The sequence below is a fragment of the Ceratotherium simum genome, chromosome 3 (assembly GCF_057802395.1).
Source record: "Ceratotherium simum simum isolate JZ-2026a chromosome 3, ASM5780239v1, whole genome shotgun sequence".
Taxonomy (NCBI): domain Eukaryota; kingdom Metazoa; phylum Chordata; class Mammalia; order Perissodactyla; family Rhinocerotidae; genus Ceratotherium; species Ceratotherium simum.
The window spans coordinates 27405396-27416430 of record NC_141902.1 but is presented as its reverse complement, the minus strand read 5'-3'; the positions used below and the strand labels follow the sequence as shown (position 1 = coordinate 27416430).

At 37.9% G+C, this 11035-nt stretch overlaps 1 pseudogene; it reads right to left on the bottom strand.

Annotated features, from left to right (window-relative positions):
* Positions 1–2127: 2127 nt before the first annotated feature.
* On the bottom strand, positions 2128–10815 carry LOC101403467 (Y-box-binding protein 1 pseudogene; annotated as a pseudogene).
* Between the last annotated feature and the right edge of the window lie 220 nt (positions 10816–11035).

Below are 11035 nucleotides of genomic sequence, written 5' to 3'. Positions count from 1 at the left end.
TATGCAATTCACTGTTGTTAGATGGAGTATTCTATACATGACTATTAGAACAAATTGGTTGACAGTGTTTAAGTTACTATATCCTTGCTGATTTTCTGTTTAATTATTCTACCAATTACTAAGAGATCGGTGGTGAAATTAACAATGATAACTCTGATTTGCTTTTTCCCTTGTGTTTCTATCAGTCTTTGCTTCAGGTACTTTGAATCTCTCTTATAAGGTGAATATACATTTATGATGTTAATTTCTCTTGATGAACTGACTCCATCTTCGTGAAATGATCCTCTCTATCCCTGGTAATATCCTCGCTCTGAAATCTAGTTTTCTGATATTAACCACATCAGATTTTAAAAAATTTAATTATTTAGGACCTTTTAAACAGATGCTTGCAGTTTGTTGATAACAATTCCAATACCAATTCCAATGTGTGTGTGGGTTTTCCCACACCACCAAGCAATTCTTGGACACCAGCTGAGTGTCCTACAATTCAACTCACTTCCAACACTATCTACCTGGATATAGCATTGTAACTGAACACAAACACAGGTTCATTTACTCGATACGCAGCAAAGCCAATAACCAACAAGGCAGGCTTGTAGCAAAGAAAGAGGTTTATTACCAAGAGGCAGCCAGACGAGGAGATGGGAGTGAAACACTCAAATCCACCTCCTGGAAGGGAAAAAGGTAGAGACTTTTCTATTTGGGGTTTTAGGCAGGGGAGGGGGAGCATGTGGCCTTGCTGGCTGACACCTTCCCATGAGGTTTATCGTGAGTCTCTGGCATAATCTTCAGCCTGTGTTTGGCTTTGTGAGATTGAATCTCTCTTTTCCTTGACCATCTGTACTTTTCTGGTTAGTTTTCATCCTTGGCCTGTGTTTGCCCTTGTGAGACTGAATCTTCTTTCTTCTTAACCATCTGGACCTTTACTTCCTGGGAAAAACAATTCAGACAGAAAGATCTGGTTAGTTATAGCTGAGTATGCACAGCTGCAGATAGCAAAGCTTATCTCAGTTTCTCGTTCCTTTTGTCTCTCTTCTAACCCAGGGAAAATTTTAACTCATTCATTCTCAGTTTTAGCATCAAATTCCACTAGTTGAGGGCTCAGTTCCACAACACCGCCCTCCACTTCAGATGCCAATCACAAGTCCAGGTTGTTACCTGTACTTCTGGCTGACTGGCTACAAATCAGAGGTTCCCATGACCCCTTCTTGGGCTTGATTAATTTGCTAAAGCAGCTCACAGGACTCAGGATACCAGTTTACTCACTAAATTATTGGTTTATTTTAAAAGGATGTAACTCAAGAACAGACAGATGGAAGAGATGCATAGGGCAGGGCATGGGGAAAGGGTGTGGGCTTCCATGCCACTCTCCCCAAATATTTATGTGTTCACCAACCCAAAAGCTGTCTGGACCTCATTCTTTTGAGTTTTTATGGAGGCTTCATTACATAGGTATGATTGATTAAATCACTGGCCACTGGCAATTGATTCAACCTCCAGGCCCTTTCTCCTCCCTAGAGGCAAGAAGGGTGGGACTGCAAGTTCCAACCCTCTAATCACACCATTGGCTTCTCTCGTTACCAGCCCCCATTCTTAGATTACCTAAGGGCTATCCAAGAGTCACTTACTAACATAACAAGAGACACTTTTATCACTCTCATCACTTAGGAAATTTGAAGGATTTTAGGAAGTATAAGCCAGAAAAGGAGATGAAGACCAAACATATATTTCTTATAAATCACAATATCACAGTTAACTTTTTAAAAAGAATCAAGTTATAAACTTTTATTACACGTTAAAAATGAAGTTCTTAAAAATATCAACTTGAACAGATGTGAAACAATTTAAAAACCTTTAAAGTTGTATTGAGAAAAACTAGGCTTAAAAAGAGCCACTTTTGTCCTTACCCAAAAAAGATGTCTTGAGGTAAAAATATTAAAAACCCCAAGCTGTATAGATAATCCAGATAGTTCTAGTTATCTGGTCAATGGAGCAAAAACCAAGCATTTAAGGTCTTCAGCTCCAATCTTTTGTTCATGTCTTATTGCTGGATTTTCATGTTCATTTCTTCTTGTTGGATGACTAGACTGGATGACAGTAAAGGTGGTAAGCCGACCTTTACTTAGGTCAGCCTTGCTCAGCCACAAGAACAGATGAATTTTCAGCTGGTGGATCAGCTGCTTTTGTCTCTTTGCCATGTTGTGATTTAGAGTTTTCTGGACATCTGTAGAGGTCATTGAAGTTGAGTGGTACCCATGTTGAGGTGGCTGTTGACCTTGGGTCTCATCTCCTTGATTTTCCTCTTCCTATTCATTGTTCCTCTCTCTATGCTTTCCTTGGTGAGGAGGGCCCCTGAGAAATTGTGGTCTACAACCCTGATACATATTCTGTCCCACTGGTCTACCTTGCTCTCGTGCACCCTGGATGTCAGCAACCTCTATCACTTTTTCCTGCACCAGAGGGTTGGAATACTGCAATCGAAGCACATAGGGTCTCCGCAAGTAGTAAGGTGAGAACTGTGGCCTGAGGTAGGGCCAGCACTGTTGGGCCTGGCCTTCGGAAACTTGCTCCCATCCCCTGTTATTTTCCCTACTCTCACTGTTTTGATAATTCCGGAAATTGTATGGAGGACCTCTACAATGTAGGTAGCATATATAATGGTTATGGTCTACTGCATACTTATTGCTTTGCACAGGAACTCCACCAGGACCTGTAACATTTGCTGCCTCAATACCCTTTTCTCCTCAACAATATCAAATTCCATAGTCTCTCCATCTCCTACACTGCAAAAGTGGATACATGTTGTATCATGTATCAGTATCTCATGCCTTTTTATTACCGAATAATATTCCGTTTTATGGATATACTTTATTTTGTTTATCCATTTGTCAGCTGATAGACATTTTTTGTTTATTTTTGGGTATTATGAATAATGCTGCAATGTTTCTATTTTTTGGCTATTAGGAAAAATGCTGCAATGAATATTTGTGTACAAGTTTTTGTGTAACCGTGTTTTCAATTCTCTTGGGTATAGGAGTGGGTTTGCTGGGTTATGATAACTGTGTTTGAGGAACTGCCAAATTGTTTTCCAAATTGCTTGCACTATTTGACATTCCTACCAGTGATCTATGAGGGTTCCAACTTCTCCACATCTTTTCTGACATTAGTCATTTTCTGTCTTTTTGATTAGTCATCCTAGTGGATGTGAAGTGGTATCTCATTGTGGTTTTGATTTGCATTTCCCTGAAAGCTAATTATGTTGAAAAATTTTTCATGGGTTTTTTGGCAATTTGTATATCTTCTTTGGGGAAACGTCTATTCAAATTCTTTGCCCATTTTTAAGTTGGGTTATTCGTCTTTTTATTGTTGGGTTGTAAGAGTTCTTTATATATATGCTGGATACAAGTTTGACCATTTACATTTAATATAATCATTGATGAGTTTTGGTTTAAATCTACCATTTTGCTATTCATTTTCTATCCTCATTTTTTTCTATGTTATTTTTCTATTTTTTGTGTGGATTGAGTTTTTAAAAAATATTTTATTTCATCTCCATTATTACCTTATTAGCTATACCACTTTATTTTAGCTGTTTCTCTAGCATTTACGGTATACATCTTTAATGCAGTATACCATCAAATAATATTATACCACTGCCTGTATAATATAAGAATCTTTCAAGCTTCCATTTTCCTCTTCTCAGCCTTTTTGTTATTATTTTTCATAAATTTTACTCCTGCATGTTATAAATTCCACAGTGCATTATTATTATTTTTGCTTTAGGTAGTCAAAACTCTTTTAAGAAGATTTAAAAACTGGTAATTGTTTACAAAACATCTTAATATTTTTGCCTTATTTAAGAAGCTTACCTCACCTAGACAGTCTGTAAAGTGCTGATTATATATTTTTTGCTTTGAACTTTTACTCAGCAGTAGAAAAGACAAATGAGGAGGTGCTGAGTCAGATATTGCTGAAACTAAGTTAGTTCCAGGCTGCTTATTGGGCATTTTGGGAGCCCATGGATTGGTACCAATTTACTTAGTGTTCATGGGTGAGGTTTCACTTGTCAGTGGACTTTGAATCCCTGGTGTATATTGCAGTGGTTAGTACAGTGGCTAAACAGATTGATGTCTTGCTAATTGTCAAAGGTTTGGAACTCTTCCATATTTGGAGGCTGCTAGTTTTATTGTCCACTTATTAAATTGCTAAATGAATGAGACTAATAGCAGGAAATTCATTGAAATGGAAAACTTTTAATAATACCTCTGAGTATTCATTGATGGCAAGTTGAATTATAGTCATGAAATGATTACTTCAAAATCCTGTGTCAGACAGATAAAAATCCCAAGCCTGAAATCCATCCTGTGCAAAATTTTGTGCTCTATGATCCTATGTCCTAGTCTTCTGTAACAGGATATAAGAAGAGAACTGAATCAGTAGAGGAGGTACAAGTGTAGATGGTAAGTGTTTGATGTCAGTGGAAAATCTATTTTAAACAATCAAGATAAATAGTTCTTTTCTATAAACAAGTTTTACTGATTATACATTGAAGAATATTGCCTTGGCCTTTAAAAGGGAGCCAGAGTTTAATAGAGCTACTGAATTGATAGATTTGATTTGATGACACCGAGTTTTTCTATCCTCTTTCTGCCTCACCTATATACAGTGATAATGATTATTGTTACTTATTTAAGGTGCATGTTGAGGGAAGGAGAGAGGAGATAAGAAGATCTTCAAGGGAAGTTTATCTCCTGAGAGTGATAAATGAACAGTGGTTCCTATATACCTAAACTTTCCTAAACCTAAACCACATTCCCATCTTTAAGACCATTGCAGGAAAGGTAATTGTATTAGTCAGGGTTCTCTAGAGAAACATAATTGATGGGATCTCCCTCCTTATCTGTCTGTCTGTCTGTCCGTCCATCCATCCATCCATCCATCCATCTACCTATCTACCTACCTACTTGCCTATCTATATTTCTATAGATATATGGAGATAAATAAATCTCCTATACATGGAGGGAGACAGAGAGAGAGAGAGAGAGACAGAGAGACAGAGAAAGAGTGATTTATTTTAAGGAATTGCCTTATAAGATTGTGAGGGCTGGCAAATCTGACGTCTGCAGGGCAGGCCAGCAGGCTGGAAATTCTGGCAGGAGCCTTGCAGTCTTGAGTCTGAAGATAGTCTGGAGGTAGAAGTCCTTCTTCTGGGGATCTCAGTCTTTTCTTTTAAGGCCTTCCACTGAATGTATAAGGCCTACCCACATTATGGCGGATAATCTGCTTTACTTAAAGTCTACCAATTAAAATGTCAATTACGTCTAAAAAATACCTTCACAACGACATCTAGGTTGGTATTTGACCACACAACTGGGTACCATGGCCTAGCCAAGTTGACATATAAAATTAACTATCACAATAATTAAAGTGATAAAATTATTACCTATTTTCCAGGTAATAAAAATAAAGTCAAGTGACTTGCCCAAGTGTACCCAGAGATATGATGGATGAGTTGGTTAAAGGAGTTAAAAGAAGCAGAATCCATATTTTTAGGTAGATAACTCACAAAATAGGTCTTCACTCAATAATATTTATTAATACAGCTGAACAAGAACCTAAGACTAACTGGCTTTAATTTGATACAACTCCTTAAAAACTTTTATACTTTCCTTTTTTTCCCCAGCTTTATTGAGGTGTAACTGACAAATAAAAATTGCACATATTTAAGGTGTACAACATGATGTTTTGATATATGTATACATTGTGAAATGATTACCACAATCAAAATACTTTTATATTCTCTCTATACAAAATTTTAAGCTTAAAGTTATTATCAGGTCATACCTCCTTAAGTATGCTATTTTTTTATGTTAACTAGAAATAAGTACTTTCCTTCTATAATAAATGTTTATTGAATGAATGAATGGCCTTTGAGAAACAGGCATAGGTAACTGTTCAAATATAGTTCTAACGCTGCCTTTGGTAGCTACTGATTAAAACGGAAATGGCAAGTAGGCTTAGTTCAACCTTACTTGGCCAGAAGAAGGCAAAAATATTAAAAAGGACAAATGCAACCTCTGCAGAGAAGGAAAAGGATTAAAAAATTCCAGGGATCAACATTAAAAGGGTGAAACTGTTTAAACAGGAGACCAGTTACTAATATCCAATGAGAGTGTTTTTTAAAATTTTGCTTTCTCTCTGTTTCATTTCTAGAAGAAATTATGAAAGAAGTGGATGAAAGAACATTATAACATTATAACAGTTAGCTGAATCACCCCTGCATAACTGGAGAAAATTGGTAAGTTTTACCACCTCTTTATTACATGCTTGCCATGCTTTTAGTGGGTATGCACATGTGTACATGGTACTGAGCAAGACCCCATCTCCATCACTTGTCTGATATCGTTCATAAGTATGTGTTTAGAGGTTTAATAGAAGGACTTTTAACCTATGAGAATTATTTTAACCTCTCTTCTGAGGACTCAGTATGCTTTTTCAATGTGTTGCTTTCTACAAAGGCATCTACACAAACACCATCCCCCCTCCAAATACACACACCATCCAGGATTCCTCAACATGCTTAGGATTATGACTTGTCACCTTTTAGATTTTGCTGCAGCACCAGTTTCTTTTTCTTAGTTATTGAAAAAGTCATAGGATTATGGAAGCTTGAGGTTGGGAGGGATCAAGACCATCACTTCCCTCTGCCTCTTTATATTTGAATCCCTAGCACAGCGCCTGACTAGGTACTCACAAATGTTTATAGAATAAATGTTGAAAATAATACAACCTTCCAAAGAAAGAATGAGTCTCTCTACTGGCAGATGGTCATTCAGTCTTTGCTTGCTTGTTTAAGCAGGGAAGTCCTTATTACCACCAGAGAAAGCCTGACCTTTCAGGTCAGCCTACAGATTAGATCTGGGCTGTTTTGGAGAAGATGTGGAAGACTATAGCTGAGGCATGATAGCTTTGCTCCCCTGGGCTTCCCTATCCACTATCACTCTCTGAGACATAGCTCACCATGATTACATCCCTGTACTGTACGGGGGAGTGCTGTTGAGTGCTTTCTTTGTATGTAGAGAAGAGGACACCATTTGGTTCTTACCTTAAACAATCCTCACCTTTAAAGCCTCAGAGCAGCTTTCTTTCTCAGAGGTTTCTTTTCCCGTTTTGGTTGGCAACCAGGTAGATAATCTCATGATATACTATGAAGAATAAAATCTTTAAAAAAAGAAACAATACAATATGCTGTGAAGAATAAAATCTTTAAAAAAGAAACTAAATACAATATACTAAAAGAGTTTTAGGAGTTAATCTAGCTCAGCTCTCTGGAGGCAACTGCTGGGTAGGGAGGAGGACAGGATAACTGAGACAGAGTTCCCATTCAGCCCTGCAAAAGCAGGGCAAGCCATGAGATATCACTGACCCTTAGCTGTATTCCATTTTATTAGAAAAATAAAGCTGTCAAAGTTTAGTGTGTTCCTATGAGCTTCTACATTGTCTTTTCTTTTGGGTTTAAGCCCCTGGCATTCAATAGACACAGTCAGGCAATTCTCTCGGACTAGATCCCTCTAGGCAAGATCTTGGCAGCCCAGAATTTTACAAATTCATTTGAAGCTAAAATGATGATGGTCTACTAGGATGGAAACTCAGGTTCCTTTGGGCAAAAGGAGCCTTATCTAAGCGTGTCTTTGCCAAGGCTTGAGCCTACAGTGCTGAAATAGAGATCAGGTGGAAACAAAGGGGGAAGAGGCACAGAAAGGTAAGGTTTGGGGTAACTCTGAGGAAACAGCAAAGATGACTAGGCTGAAACTGGGGAGTCAGGAGGTAAAGGAGACTGCCACTCACCATGTTTCATCCCTGACAAGTCCCTATACTCTTCTGAGGAGTGATTTCAAAAAGGGGAAAGTTGCTATTGTCTGTATTGTGGAGCTGCTGTGGGAGTTGCAGAGCTCCTGGAAGAAAGGTAAAGGGGCAGGCAAAGGACAGAAAGGGGCAGATTTTCATTGACCTCCGGTCCTTTGTGAAGAATACCAATATACACAATGCAGTAGTCTCTCCTTATCCGCGGTTCTGCTTTCCGAGGTTTGTTACCCGTGGTCAACCACAGTCCAAAAGTATTAAATGAAAAATTCCAGAAATAAATAATTTGTAAGTTTTAAATTGTGCACCATCCTGAGTAGTATGATGAAATCTCATGCAGTCCTGCTTTGTCCCACCTGGGACATGAATCATCTCTTTGTCCGGCGTATCCACGCTGTGTACGCTACCCACTCACCTTAGTCACTTAGTAGCCAACTCGGTTATCAGATTGACTGTCGCAGTATCACGGTGCTTGTGTTCAAGTCACCCTTATTTTACTTAAAAATGGCCCCAATGCACAAGAGTAGTGATGTTGGCAATTCGGATATGCCAGAGAGAAGCTGTAAAGCGCTTCGTTTAAGTGAAAAGGTGGAAGTTCTCCACTTAATAAAGAAAGACAAAGAAACCATATGCTGAGGTTGCTAAGATCTATGGTAACTTTCATTATAGTCTATTGTTATTTGTTCTATTTTACTATTGGTTACTGTTGTTAATCTCTTACTGTGCCTAATTTGTAAATTAAACTTTATCATAGGTACATATGTATAGGAAAAATCAGTATATATATAGGGTCCCATACTATCCATGGTCTCAGGCATCCACTGGGGGTCTTGGAACATATTCCCTGTGGATAAGGGGGGACTGCTGTACTGATGTCCAGTGAGTTTCTTGTCATTTTTGTTCGATTGTCCCTTTATAGATGAGATTTCTACTGATTTCCTAAAATATCTGGGCAATTATTTTGATGCACTGATCAACTTCTTCCAAAATTTTGGGACTTTTTAAATCCCTTACTTGCCATGTTACTTTTGAAATATTTTTTCAATTAATTCAATGACAATTTAGTGAGTTCCTCCTTTGTGCCAGGTACTTTGCTATAGATAGAAAAATGGATAGAAAAATCAATGAGATATTTCCTTTCCTTCAAGGGGTACATAGTTGCACCTTTTTGCTCCTTAAAGACCACGTTTTGTTTTTTGGTCAATCTCTTTTAAGCAGCATGGCACAGTGGTGGAGAGTGTAGGCTTTGGAAAGTTCCAATCCCATTTCAACCAATTGCTAACTGAATGACCATGACTGAATGCCTTAACCTTGCAAACATTTTGGAAAGCAGTTTAGCAACATTGTATTTTAAGTCATAACATTTGAGCTAGTAAAATCATGTCTAATAATCCATTCCTAAAGGAATAATTTAAAATATTGGAGATGTTATAATCATTCAAAAACATTTATTGAGCTAATACTATGTTCTACATATTTTCCTAGATACTTTGGATACTTCGTTGAACAAAACATACAAAGATGCCTGCCCTCATGGGGTTTACGTTCTAGCAGCAGGAAACAGACAATAACAAGCAACAGACTAGTTAAATAAGTAAATTATATAATATGTTAGACAGTGATCAGTGCTTTCAAAAAATAAAATAGTAAATCAGAGTAAAGGGGATCAGGAGTGCTGGGGATTCCAGGTGAGTTGCGGTTTTCTACAGGTTCATCAGCATAAGCCTCATTGAGAAGGTGATATTTGAGCAAAGACATTAAGGGGGTGAGAGAATTGACTACAGGATCTGGGGGAAAAGGTTCCAAGCAGAAGCAGCAGCCAGTGCAAAGGCTTTAAAGTGGGAATGCATTCTGATCATTTGAGGGATAGCAAGGAGGGCAATGTGATTGGAGCTGAGTGAATGAAGGGAAGAGTGGTAAGAGATAAGGTTAGAGAGGTAATAGAGAGCTGTATCATTTAGGGTCTTGTAGGCCACTGTAAAGACTTCACTTTTACAATGTGTGCGATGGGGAACTATTGGAAGTCTTTGATTGATGGGATGACATGATCTGACCTATATTTTAATAGTATTTCTCATTGCTATGTGGAGAATAGATTGTACTATTATTTTTTTTTATTTTTGTGAGGAAGATTGGCCCTGAACTAACATCTGTGCCAATCTTCCTCTATTTTGTATGTATGTGGGATGCCACCAAAGCATGGCTTGATGAGTGGTGTGTAGGTCCATGCCTGGGATCCAAGCCTGTGAAACCCAGGCGGAACATGTGAACTTAACCACTATGCCACCAGGCCAGCCCCTGTACTATTATTTTTAGTAGTCCAAAACTAGAAACATCATGAATGGCCACAAAAGGTGAAATGTTTACATATATTTTGATACATATATGTGATGAAATGTCATTCAGTCATATATTTATAATACTGAGAGAAAAATAGAATGTAAAATTATACATTTGTAATAAAATTGGAACAAATTAAAGACAGCAGCAATATGATAATAGCAATTAAGTTAGGTTATGAGATTACAGGTATTCTTCCCACTCCATTTTCCATTATGTAGTTATGTTGCTTTCCTAATAAGAATATATGTAAAAATATGATGTCGAGATGAGTGTGTTATCAAAGGTATAGGTTGAGCTAAGAGAAGTAAAGACCAAAATTCTAGGTTCAGTGATTCAGGGTCGGAAGATATTGGAGACCTAGAAAGGCAAGTGAATGAGATGGAGGCTTGGAGAGTTGAGAAAGGAAGGCATCACGGTGGACTTGAAGATCAGTATTTGTATGCTACTAATACATATGTACTTGGAGATTTTCAGTTCTTCAAGTCTCAAGCTCTCTCTGTGAAGTGGTGGTGATGATGGTGGCTGGCAGGAGTGTGAACCAGCATCTGGCAGGCATTGCGGCACTTGGTAGTTTTTCTTGTTCTTTTCACTCTTTGTTCTTTCTGGCATTAAGTCTTCCTGGTTTCTTTGTGGGTTTCCACAACTTCTCTGTCTAATATTTTATCAAACCTTCACAATCCTAGCAAAGACTCCATGACAAATCATTGTTGGATTAACAAAGAAGCACAACAACCATGACTTCCTGGGTGTGAGGGAGTTTTGATGAAGGGCCTGGGCAGAATGGATGTCTTAAAAATTATTTCTACCACTGAGTTACTTGTTAAAGAGC